Source organism: Mus pahari, chromosome 14 (genome assembly GCF_900095145.1).
Source record: "Mus pahari chromosome 14, PAHARI_EIJ_v1.1, whole genome shotgun sequence".
Taxonomy (NCBI): Eukaryota; Metazoa; Chordata; class Mammalia; order Rodentia; family Muridae; genus Mus; species Mus pahari.
In genome coordinates, this window is record NC_034603.1 from 31049187 (window position 1) to 31061617 (window position 12431).

Below are 12431 nucleotides of genomic sequence, written 5' to 3' on the forward strand. Positions count from 1 at the left end.
TTACTTACGGAACCGTGGTTGCACATACTTGTAAACGCTCAGTGCTAACCACTGATAGTAACTATCAGAGCCAGGTTTCAGCACCAGTCCCATCTAACAGACTTCTGTTTTACAGAGGTGGGTTCTGAGAAACCATGTTTGGATCAGTAGATGGGTTTTGTACTGGCTAGCTTTGTGTCAACTTGACACAGCTGGAGTTATCACAGAGAAAGGAGCTTCAGTTTCGGAAATGCCCCCATGAGATCCAGCTGTGGGGCATTTTCTCAATTAGTGATCAAGTGGGAGAGGCCCCTTGTGGGTGGTGCCATCTCTGGGCTGGTAGTCTTGGTTCTATAAGAGAGCAGGCTGAGCAAGCCAGTGGAAGCAAGCCAGTAAAGAACATCCCTCCATGGCCTCTGCATCAGCTCCTGCTCCCTGATCTGCTTGAGTTCCAGTCCTGCATCCTTTGGTGATCAAAAGCAGTGTGGAAATGTAAGCCAAATAAACCCTTTCCTCCCCAGCTTGCTTCTTGGTCATGATGTTGTGCAGGAATAGAAACCCTGACTAAGACAGGTTTAGAAGTAGTACTCTTCATTCTTGACTTAGAAAATGACTTTTCATGAGCTATAAATTTAAATAATCAGATAAGTTGGCATGAAGCATTCAATAGACAGCTCTCTAACATCTGTTCAATTTGTAGAAAAGTAACCAGAGGCGTTTGATTGTTCATGATTGATATACCTCCTTTGTACTTCTGGCTTGGATACTCCAGAGTGCCATCATGGAAAAATAATGATTGTTACTTTATGAGCATACTTTAAGCCAACGTAGAGTAATTAAACATGTCCAGAGGCTGCAATGTGTTGCTTTAATAAAGTCACATGGTATTCAAAATCTCCCATTAGCTATCTTGAAAGTTTAACTAATTGCTGCCAGTCACGGCTCCCCACCCCCACCCGCCCCGTGCTGCATCTCCGTGAGCAGTCAGCCACCCTCTCCATCTCCCCTTTCTATGTCCCTTCCAGGCTTTGTCAACCATTATTCTCTGGAGTTCTTTAAAATCAACGTTAGCATCTCCATACAAATGAGAATGTATAGCATGTGTATTTTTATGTCTTATGCTTTTTTTTTTTTTGGAGACATGTGGCCTTGGCTTACCTACAACTTGCTGTATAGACCAGGCTGGCCTCAAACTCACAGAGACTGGCCTGTCTCTGCCCCCTGAGTGCTCAGATTAAAGGTGTACACCATCATAGCAGGCCTGGTTAACAGTCTTTCATATGAAATCTTCCAGCTGTGTCCACATTACTGCCTATTCCAAAGCATTTTGTCCTTGCTAATGACCGAGTAGTATTTAGTTATGTCTGTAGCCCTTGCTTTCTTCATCCATCCATTCACTGCCATCTCCAGTGACTCCAGATGTCTGACTAACTAAGTGCACATCCTTTGTCTGTATGCCCAGCGATGGGATGGCTCGGTCACGTGGTGGTTCTTTCCTTCATGTTCTAGGGAACCTCCATACCATTTTTAAAGGGTGATCCCGACATACATCCCCGTCAACAGTGTATGAGAGACCCACTTACTCATGCCTTTACAAGCATAAAATATTACTTGAAATTCCTGAGTGTATATATATGCCAGGAACAAAGTATTATGTTCCTATTGCCATTTCTAAGGTGTGTGGCTGGAAATGTTTGTGAACTAAAGAAGGTCAGGTACGTGAGTCACAATACACCACGGCCTAAATTAGAACTACATTAAGTTGAGAGGTGGGAGAGAAAAGCACTTTTAAAAAGTCATTTAAAAATAGCAGTTACCTTTCAGAAGCCCTTGTCCTTTTCTGTGAGAGGTGATGATGTCACCCAGCATCGTTGGCTACATTGTAGCCCTGCGTAATTGGGCTCTGACTTGCAGTCTTTCTGCTAAGAGGCCATGGGGAGCATCTGTTCTGCTGCATGCTGTCATGGGTTCAGGGAGACTGGGAGGAAACAGCCGTTGTGTGTGGCTTTACAAGTTCACAGACATTCCCTTCATTGTCCTTCTCTAGTTGCATAGGAGCAATGGTACACTGAGTGGAGAGGAAGAGGGATGTGATTGGTCTTGTGTTATGTGCACAACAGCTTGTGAGTTTGATGCTGATATGCTGACTTCATAAGAGACGGGAGCCTCAGAAAGGCCAACAACTGGTTCAGTGTGCTGCACCAGTAAGGGTCCAGGCTAGGCCAGCTGTCAACATCTGCCTCACTGCTGCATTAGTTACTTCACTAGCTGCTGAGACAAGACACTGGCCCAGAAGCAAGTGAAGGGAGGGATTGAGAGAGCAATCCATCGTAGCTCTGGTGGCAGGATCGAGAATTAGCTGATCACGTTATGTCCACAGCCAGGAAGCACAAAGGAATGAATACTGGTACCCCACTTGTTTCTCCCCTTTTCCCTTTTTATTTGTCTTGGGACCCTAGCTTATGGGAAGGCTTTGGAGAGACACTTGGGATCTTGACAAGCCTTTTAGAGACATGTGAGGTGGGACAGCAGGATATCATATTGATCTCAGATGAGCATCCACGTTTAGTTAGACCCATCTAGAAATGTGCTCACAGACACTCCCACAGATATGTCTCCTAGATGAGTCAAGAGCCAGTCAAGTTGCCGGTGATGATTAACCACCACAATTGCTGAGCCTATAACCTTCCCATCATGCCATGAGGCCCACTATAGATTAAAAAAGTACACCTGACATTCTCCTGGCTGGACCATGCAGCATTGTAGCAATGGTGAGGGCCCCAGATAGGGTCCGGGGAAGCTGCTACTGCAGGGAACTACAGGGCATGTAGCAACAGAAGGGTATGTAGAATTGGCTCTTCTTAGTTCTTTACATCTTCATGACACAGAAGGAAAAGGAAGCATTTGTTTGGTAGAATTCCGAACAGTATGATGGTGATGTGGCTGCTGGTGGCTAGGGGCTCCTTACCTGTGGCCATGTACTGCCCTGTGTGTGTATCCATCCAGTGTTGTCCGACTAGAGCAACCACAGTGCAATGTGAGCGTCTTGCAGGCCTGGTGCCCTCCAGGGAAGGAACAACAGACCAGCTCTCAGAATTCTCAGCAAGGACTAGCACACTGTTCTCAGTGCACACGTGACTTCAGAGGGCAGGCAGAAGCAGCAGTGTGTTTGTGGACAGCTATGGGTAAAGCCTCTCATTCCTGAGAGATGAGAGATGACAAAAGAGAGCCCGCATGGCACCATCTTGCTCATGGCCCCTGCTATGTTTATCTGCATGGCAATCCAAAGGTTGTTCTGCATGAGATAAGAAATAATAAAGTAAGCATTTTGTAACTTTCCCTTTGTACTCAGAAAAGTAACTTGTAGGGGAGAGAGTAATATATTATATATATGATATATGGTATATATTAGTAAAGTATGTGTACATATATGAGCATGGTCTACATCTATACATGGTATACATCTGCATCATTATAAAACTATAGAGGCTATTATGTTATTTAGCATCCCATCTCTGTGGCAAAACACCTAAGATAACCGAGCTAAAAGGTGCTTCCAGAGGCTTTAGTTCATGGGTGCTTGCCTATGTTAGGCCTCTGGCAGCACAGCGCACCATGGTGGGAGTGTTTGGAGAAGGCCTGCCCACATCTTGATAGCCAGAAAGCGGAGACAGGAACAGAAAGTGTCTGGCAGTTCGGTACTTCCTCTTCAGGGTACATCCTCCATGGCCTAGCTTCCTTACACTAGCCCCTGCCTCCTTCAGTGAGCTGAGGATCAACCTCTGCACACTGAGACCCTTGCGAGACACTTCTGCATTACAGCCATAGTGTGTCTATTAGCAGCACATATGTGTGAGCAACTTCCAAGGACTGAGGTAATGGAGAGGGTATCAGAATATTTGAGGAGATGATGAAGTGAACTTTCTGGGTGTTTGCAAGTTGTTTGATGTTGTTTGTGGGGTTTTTGTTGTTTGTTTTGTTTTTTTTGTCTTGAAATTGCTTTCTAAGCTTAGTCTCTAGGCAGCCCCTGGATGAAAGATGTACAGCTAGGGTCAGGGTGGGGTGGGGTTGGCTCCAGGATGAGGCGTGGGCTAAAAAAATAAAGTTTTCATGCAAATGCTCTGGGTAGGCTACTAGGTGTAGTGCAAAGGTTGCTGGAGACAGTTGCTCTGAGCCTTGTGGGTGAATCTGGACTAGTCCACTTGTGGCCTTGTTTCCTCGTCTAGTAAAGGAGCGTGGAATGGGCACCCACAGAGCTCCTTCAAGCCTCCATGTTCAATGTGATTTCCCCCCACCTCAGTTATCTGAAATGTATTTTCGAGGACATGTGCTCCTTGGGACTCCTGAAGCATTCTTTTGGAAAATTGAAGAGACATAGAAATAAATCCCACAAAAAATAATCAATAAAAAAAAACAGAAATCTTCATTTGCAAGCAAACTTTTGGTAACTCTTTCCTGTGGAGGCTACGGATACACACAAATGGCCATCTTGAAGGAAGTGCACAGGTTTGCTTCCTTGCCCTTGCAGGACCAAGGCTGGTGTGAGCAAAGCCCATCTGAGCAAAATTTTCTGACCTGGTATCGTTTCCTATGTAATGGCATCCATATGGATGGGCATCCAACCCGGCTTGCTGGATCTGCAGGGACAGTGAGTATGCCAGGGAGAACGCTCCCTGGGAGAACCCGATGAGTCACCCCTGCTCTTGGGAAATGAGCAGAATAGAATGTCTGCATCCTGTGACTCACATGAGCTAAGTCCTGGCTTTGGAGAAGCACTTTGGGATCTTGACAAGCCTTCTGGAGACCCTCGATGTTGACTCCAGGCAAACACGCATCTTATTCGCTGACATTTGCTTGAGTCTATAAAATATTGGCTTCTATTTTTAGTGTGGAGGCGGGATACAATGCTGGTACCTTTCTAATTCGCAGCCTCCCTAGTGTAAGTACCCATAGGTTGTCCAACCTGGTTCTGTAGTTACTGCAATACTCTTAGGTTCTAGCCTGTTCACGCTCAGAACCTTAACTTGGCTGCTGCAAGGGTTTGTGGGAGACAAAGGGGAACATGGCTGCCATTCTATGACCTTGGGAATCCATTAGGCCTCTCCCTGTCAGTGTCTTCCCTGCTAATGTGGAGCTCTTTCTGTATTCATCATCTAGTGTAGCTGGATTCGAACTTAGCTCCATGTTGCTTCTGTTGAAACTGTTATGGTTTACTTGGTAATTTTGAGTACCCCCTTTTTAAAAGAACCAAGCAACAAATGACCAAACACCTGTGTTTGGTCAAGCAGGTGTCTCCATCTTGTATTTTAGTATGTATGAAAACTAAGGACAGCCAATGACCCTTGAAGAGTGAAAGTTATAGACCGGAAGGAGAGTCTGACTTAAGAACACCCTGGAAATGGGAGGGTGATTGGACTCTGGAAAGGCCCTTAGGGTGCAGTCAACTAGGTTCCAAGTGACAAGGTTATCTCGTGACTCTGACAGAGCACGTCTATGCTTCTCAACGAGAGTTTTGTGATATCTAACGTAATGACTCAACCACTGTCTCTGACTCAAGATCAACACTCCCAGGAGGATCTGTTTATATTTATTTTTTATTCCAGGCAACCTCAGTCTGCTGGCCAGCCTGACTGTGAATGAGCCAGGTGCTCACCAATCAGTGTGGCTCAAGAGTGCCGGAAGTAGGCGGAGAAGTTGGCATTGGAAGCATGGGCACTGTCTCAGGCTGGGCTCCCCAGAAGCATAACCCACGGAGTCCTGGGAAAGTGATGGATCAGGAAATGTGGGGAGGAAAATAAACAGAGAAGTGGGAGTGTGGTTCCAGAGGGGCAGTAGGGAGAGGCAGGAGGTGACTCTGGATCCTTTCTAGAAAAAGCTCTACTAGAGACTCTGTCCCATCCCTGAGTGGTGCCAGTCAGAGGCAGCACAACTGGGGTATTTATGCCCTGGATTCATTTACTTTTGGTTAAGGGTTAGCCTGAGGCACAAATCTTCAGGTGATTTCAGCCTCTCGTTTTGACAGCAGAATAGGTTTTAACATTCTGAGATCATCTTCCTTCCTACTGACACAGGAGCCAACTGTCAAGGGTAACATAGCTTTGGGAAGCCATGCTCCCCAAAAGGCCCTAAGATCCCAGGGAACAGAAGTTGGAACAGTGACTATACTGACTACAATTGTGGCTGGATACAGTCAGAATGGCTTCCTACACCAAGGCCCATGGGTATGGCTGACAGCTAAAGCTGACTAGTGTTCTCTATGTAACCCACGACCATAACAAACTTGGTTGACACTTCGACTCGGGTTGGAGAAAATGAGGTCTGTTGGTGCTTCCTTCATCTCATAGTCTGCAGAAAAGGTCGGCTGAAGCAAACAGAAGCCATCAAAGGCTATAACAAATCAGGCTCAAGCCAGCATGAACCAGCCCCGGCTATTCCCAGTTTCTAAACAACAGATAAATGATCTTAGCAATGCCAGCAGAAGTCAGTTAACTTTCTTAATAAATTGTTGAAAATGTTCATGTCAAGTACTTTGCAAAAATAAATGTAGCCTACCTATCTCTTTCGGTCTCCACTTCCCCCCTAGCTCCCCAGGAACTCCTAGTAACTTAAAGGCCTACAGCGTTTGCTGCATAACTGTAAATTATCAGTTTGGGACTCTTGGCCAGTATTGAACTCCCAAGAGACTGCATTCCTTTCTGACATCTGTGGCCACACGGAAGCCTACACTGTCTATATTTATCTATACTCACCAGTGGGGAACCTCCTCACAGAGAGGCAACATTTAATGCCTACTTTAGAGGGGGGTATGGATACACACATACATTTACTAATCTGCTAAAATTCTACTAATAATCTTATAGTATATAATTTGTAAATAATAAAATATCAATATCCCACATTATACCTTCCATGTAGCGAATTGATTTTCACAGACTATTCATTCTTATTACTTCTTACTCATGTTACTGGCCAGTGTATAGTGGCCATTAATGAAGCAAAGAAACATGAATCGGCTGTCATACTCATTCATGGGAACAAGACAAAATCGAGGTGTATTTTGGAATGAGCGGGTTTGAGTTGAAGTGAACTATGTGTGATGTGTGTATGAGATGGTATGAGTGAATTCTCTGCAGAATCAGAGAACTCCTTTCAAACACAGGAGCCAGCTCAATGGCTATAGACACTAAGCCCTTAGTTTAATGTGTGGTCTTCCATTTTATATCCCACCCTTAAATTGGAGAGCAACACAGAGTTTCTCTGTAGCCCAGGGCAGTCTCAAACTTGTGATCCTCTTGTCTCAGAGTCTAAGCACTCGCATTGCATGTGTGGGTTCCAGTGCTTTCTTGGTGGAGAAAATTTTGCCAAGCCTTTGATTGAGCTTCCTGCTCTAAGTATGGCTGTCACAGTCAGTTTTGAGCTACCAATGGAAAACCACTGAATTCAGAGTTGGGAGATAACATACAGTAGGACACCATTAGCTCCTTCAGTCCTAGAGATTTAACAAGAACCTGCTCCTAGCCACTCTGGGCCAGTCCAGCACTCCGTCCCTGGCTTTCTCTGCCTCGCATGATGCTGAGGGCTAAAAAGCAATCAGGCACATGGAGTGCTGGAAAGTCGGCAGTGCCAACTCTGATTCCCTTTGATGCTCTGTCTCCATCTTATCAAATTTCCAATGTCCTCCTGCGGGCAGCTGAATACAGACACTAATTTCTGTCCTGAAGATCCTGTTATAACTCCTGGATCAGACACAGTGCATCTTTTCTGAGAACAGCTGGTGTCCTTCTGTTTGGAGACACATGCTCACTACAGTTTTTACAGAATCCTAGACAGCAGATCACATACTGATCTTAGAGCCTGAGATGTCTCATAGCTGACACAGCCTCTAACCAGTATTTTGTTTACTTTTAATAGATAGTATAAAATATAATCTAATACTATCCATAATCAGCATTTACCCCTTTATGACTTTTCCTAAATGATTTCCCTTCCCCTCCCTAAGAATATTACTTTATCTCTTTCAGATTGTTGGGATCTCAGCTATAAGGATGAATCATTCTCGGTTGTTGTGAATGGTGAGTAATTTATGATACAAGACTATCAGTAAATACCAGAGATTTCAAAGATGAACTCTTAGGGCAGCTCTTGATTATACCAGAGTGTCTTCGGGCATGAAGACTAGTTACCCATGTAGAAGACTGGTTAACCATGTAGAAGACTGGTTAACCATGTAGCTGAGCTTCTAGGTTGTTGTTGGTTACTCCCGTATATACCTTGCTTGAGAACTTCAAACCTGGATTTTTTTCCCCAGAGTTATATTTTTCCATGGAAAAGAGAGAAGCAAGTCCCACTGCAACCCCCTACATAAGTCTGCAATTCTCATGGAGTTGCTGTACAAGGACGTCTGAACTTTTATCTGTTTTGAGGCAAGAATGTCAACAGAGCATCTGGTCAATTCTCTTCTTTTTGGAGTGATTAGATGCCATTAGCTTTGTTTCTAGTCCCCCTGGGGGGTAGACTAGGGTTTGTACCATAATACAATGCCAGTGAGTACCAAAGGAGATTCTGGTCTCTCTTTCTCTAAGTATTACACCCATTCATTCAGTAAACACCGTTAGCCAGGCATGGTGATGCTGAGGATAACAAGCAGGATGTGTGTGGGGAGAGTATAGCATCAGATACAGAGGAAATATCACAGGTTGGAGTTACGTGGTCCCAGCTTAGGTTCCAGCTCAGTCATCTAATGCGATTTCGGTTAACTTACCTGACCCGTAAATCCATGTTATGGGTCACTGTGAAAAGTACAGGTGATATGGTGTACATAGAGGTGGAGCAATGCACGTGCCCTCGAATGGTTCTCGTGAGTAAGGCTGGGAGAACACTGTCCCAGTCCTCATGGGACTCAGTGCGATGGGAAAGGAAATGTGAGCACAAATGATCAACAGATGATGACAGGTACCATGTGAGCGCAATACTTTCCACTTGACTGTAAGCGAAACTGTAAGAGCATGCCATTCCAAGTTCTTCCGTCTGCTAACCACAACCCATGCTCTTGGCTGCATTTATAGATTTACACTCTCTAGAACTACCTCCAATAGGGTGTTCCCTGCAATAACATGCTGTGAAAAAGTCCACGCAATCGAAAAAGCTGAGTGCAGTACACACCTTACAAATAGCCTAGTAACATAAGCAAACCCAACAGTGGCTGCAGATGTCATCTTAGTCTTGTTGTGAATGATAAAAATTCTCACTGGATGCATCCAGTCAAGTTCCCTACCTGATCCTCCAGAAGCACTTCTCTGAGACGGTCAGTGTTCCATTCTGCATTTTAAACCCACTTTGATCTACTAGGCAAGTTATAGATTGAAATTACTATTTATGAGAAGTATAGCTTTCCAGTTAAGAACTCATGGGAAATAACACCTCAGATGTTGATGGTATGAATTCAAATAAAATTCCTCAGTTTTGTTTCTGAGAGATTTACTTCTGAGAATAGTGACAATGAGCGCATTTTGAGAACTCATAATATTCTAAAATACAGATGACAAATGTTTCTTTGGTCTCTTCCAAAGTGTGAATGTTTCCAATTTCCCTTCATACAGAGCAACAACATGTAAGTAGGAACTACGATGGCACAAGCAATCAGAGCTAGCTGACTACATAAGTGGTGTTTTTCATTTTCTGTTTAAACATTCCCTCTCCTCTCCAAACACCCCACCCATCCCCTTTGCACATCCTTCAGTTTTCCATTAACTATTGTCTCCCACACCTAGCCCACATACCCAATGGCACAGCCATCCTCAAATCTCGCACCAGAATGTCAGGTATTCCTACATTGCTATGGAAAAGCCTGGCCATTGGTTGAATATATATAATTTTTTCCCTCTTTTTGACCAAAGTGCACATTGGTTGACCCTTGCCTTTGACCCGTGGTTAGGCAGCAAATCATGGTAAAGGTGAGTGGAAGAATAATTCTGTTCATTTCGTGGCAGATGAAAAACAGAGGCAGCAAGAGGAAAGGGCCAGAGTCCCAGAATCCCCTGTGATCAAACTTCCATTCTGAGGGTGACATTATCAAGACTGCCCCATTAAAGGAGATTGTCCTGAAAACTTTTTACCAGGGAACCTTTGCCGTAGAATCAGCCTGACCCACTCTCATAAACCTCAGATAAGCTAATTCAATAGACTGTCGGTGCTTACTGACTGCTGGCATGTGCGATCCTTCCCCCTGGGGATGTGGCTGGAGTCAGAGGATGCACCAGTATGAAGGGCAGTGCCTGGTGTGGCAAAATCTATATATTACATATTGGTTCTGGGTTTTCAGTTTATCATTGTTTCAAGTGTATTTACTCAGAATATAGGTAAGATGTTAGAGCCAGACTATCAAGCATGGGTTTACAGTCTGGGCAATGTTCATATCATCTGCCCTCCAAGCCTCCGTTGCAACACTGAGAAAGCAGACAGAATAGTCTATTTAGAGAACTATGAAATGTGGCTGTGATGGTGTACCTCCAGACTACGTGGGGAGACCCTGTTTCAAAAAGAGACCTATCTTTGTCATAATTCAGGCAGGAGATGTGGTGGCTTTAACTCTAATGGTGGCACGGGAGACTGACAGAGATGCATTTAGCCACCTTTTGAGAGGCATGGGGTAAGAAGTGGAAAGTCTCAAGCACGAGGGAGGGAAGCGAATGAATGAATTCACAGTTAGTTCTCTCTGAGCAGTGTGCTCTCTTACCCAGAAGGGCAGCTCGAAGTAAGTTATGCCCAGTGCTGCTCTTATAAGAGAGCATCATTAAGTCTGGGACACATACGCTGATAACAGGGAAGAATCTATAGAGCTGGAGAGCCAAGTCCATACCTAAGAAACCTATAGCCAGCTCTGTCATGATGGCCATTCGTGAAATATAAAGATAATGTGGGGAGATGTGGGGAGAAGGAACCTTGGTGTGGAGTTGGTAGAAGTGTAATTTAGTGTAACCATCATGGAAAACTGGATGGCAGCTGATCAGAAACTAATGGTAGAGCAACCAAGATCCAAAGTCCCACTCATGCGTACGTTCAAAGGAACTGAAGTCAGGGGTCAGAGACCCACTGGTATGTCATGCTTCTTACAGCACTAACCATAGAGCCAAGCCATAAAAGCAACCTAAGTGTCTGTCCCCATTCTTTGTGCTGCTGTGATAACACACTGACCAAAAACAATTTGAATGGGAAGGGGTTATTTTGTCTTAAACTTCCAGGTAACGGTCCATCACTAAAGGCAGTTGGGGCACAAACTCAAAACAGGATCTTGGAGGCATAAACTGGTGCAGAGACCACTGTGGAACGCTCCTTCACTGCCTTCCCTCCATGGCTCGCTCTGCCTGCTTTCTCACACAACACAGCATCACCTATGGTGTGTATATGTCATGGGGCGAGGGCTCCTACATCAATCATGAAACAAGAAAATGTCGCACAGGGACATTCCTATAAGCCAACTGATGGAGGCAATTCCCCAGTTGAGGGTCCCTCTTTCAGGGTGGCTCTAGTTTGTGTCAAGTTGACAAGAAACTAACCAGTGTAGTGTCTGCTGTTGGAGGGATGGACATAAAATGTGTGGTCCGTTACACAACTAGAATGCCGTTGCACAACATATGCGTACTTCAAAATATCATGTTGCAGACTATAAACACATAGAACTGTCTTTAATTAAATGTTGTTTTAAAAGAGAAACTAAAACCAAACCCAAAGCCCCAGACTTTTTCTTTGCCAAATTTCTGACAGGGCAGTTTCCACTCTGAGGGCCTCTGCCTCTGCCACATTGGAATGCCCTGTCCCACCCAGCTGTCACTTTCTCCTATTGCAGAACCAGTTGATCTATGCCATTCTCAGAGCACTCTGAACAACACTTTCCCAGGAGCAGGAACATCTGGGTTCGCCTGAGACCTTCCCTGTTTGGTAGCTCCTACGATGCTGAGCCCACACATCATTTGCTGTCCTCTCTCTAGGTCCTAAAGCACATTAATGAGCCTTTAATAAACAGTAGCTGTCTGGGTGGGCATGCCTAGTCTGTGACTTTCTCTCAGCTGGAACAACAAAGCAGAAGACAAAAGAGCTTCTCTGTTTTGCCCTGAAAATGGGGTCCTTGACGCATGGAAGGAGATGGCGCATGGATCTAGTTCATCTGGTCAGGGAGCTTACAGTTCGTGGAAGCCATTTTGCAGGATGGCAGTGGCACTAGACTGTCCTTTACAGGGCGCTGTGCTGGATGAGACACTACGTCAGAGACTTAGATACAGGAGTTAGCAACACACCTCAGTTAGATGGGGGTCTCATGATATTAGGCAGGAATCCATGGGGGGGGATCTGAACCAGATGCCATTTATTTAGATGTGACAGAGAAGGGGAGGGAAGGGAAGGAGAGGGGAAGGGAAGAGAGGGGAGGGGAAGGGAAGGGGAGAGGAGGGGAGGGG

The 12431-nt window shown here is 44.9% G+C and overlaps 1 protein-coding gene across 1 annotated transcript in view; it reads left to right on the plus strand.

The window, feature by feature from the left end:
* Positions 1 to 3807: 3807 nt before the first annotated feature.
* The window catches only part of Tekt3 (tektin 3), a 45663-nt gene continuing 37039 nt past the window's right edge, over positions 3808 to 12431 (plus strand). Inside the window, exons 1-2 of the mRNA XM_029546538.1 lie at positions 3808 to 3854; positions 8001 to 8051. The gene's annotated coding sequence lies outside the window, so the exon portion shown is untranslated. The remainder of the gene's footprint in view (positions 3855 to 8000; positions 8052 to 12431) is intronic.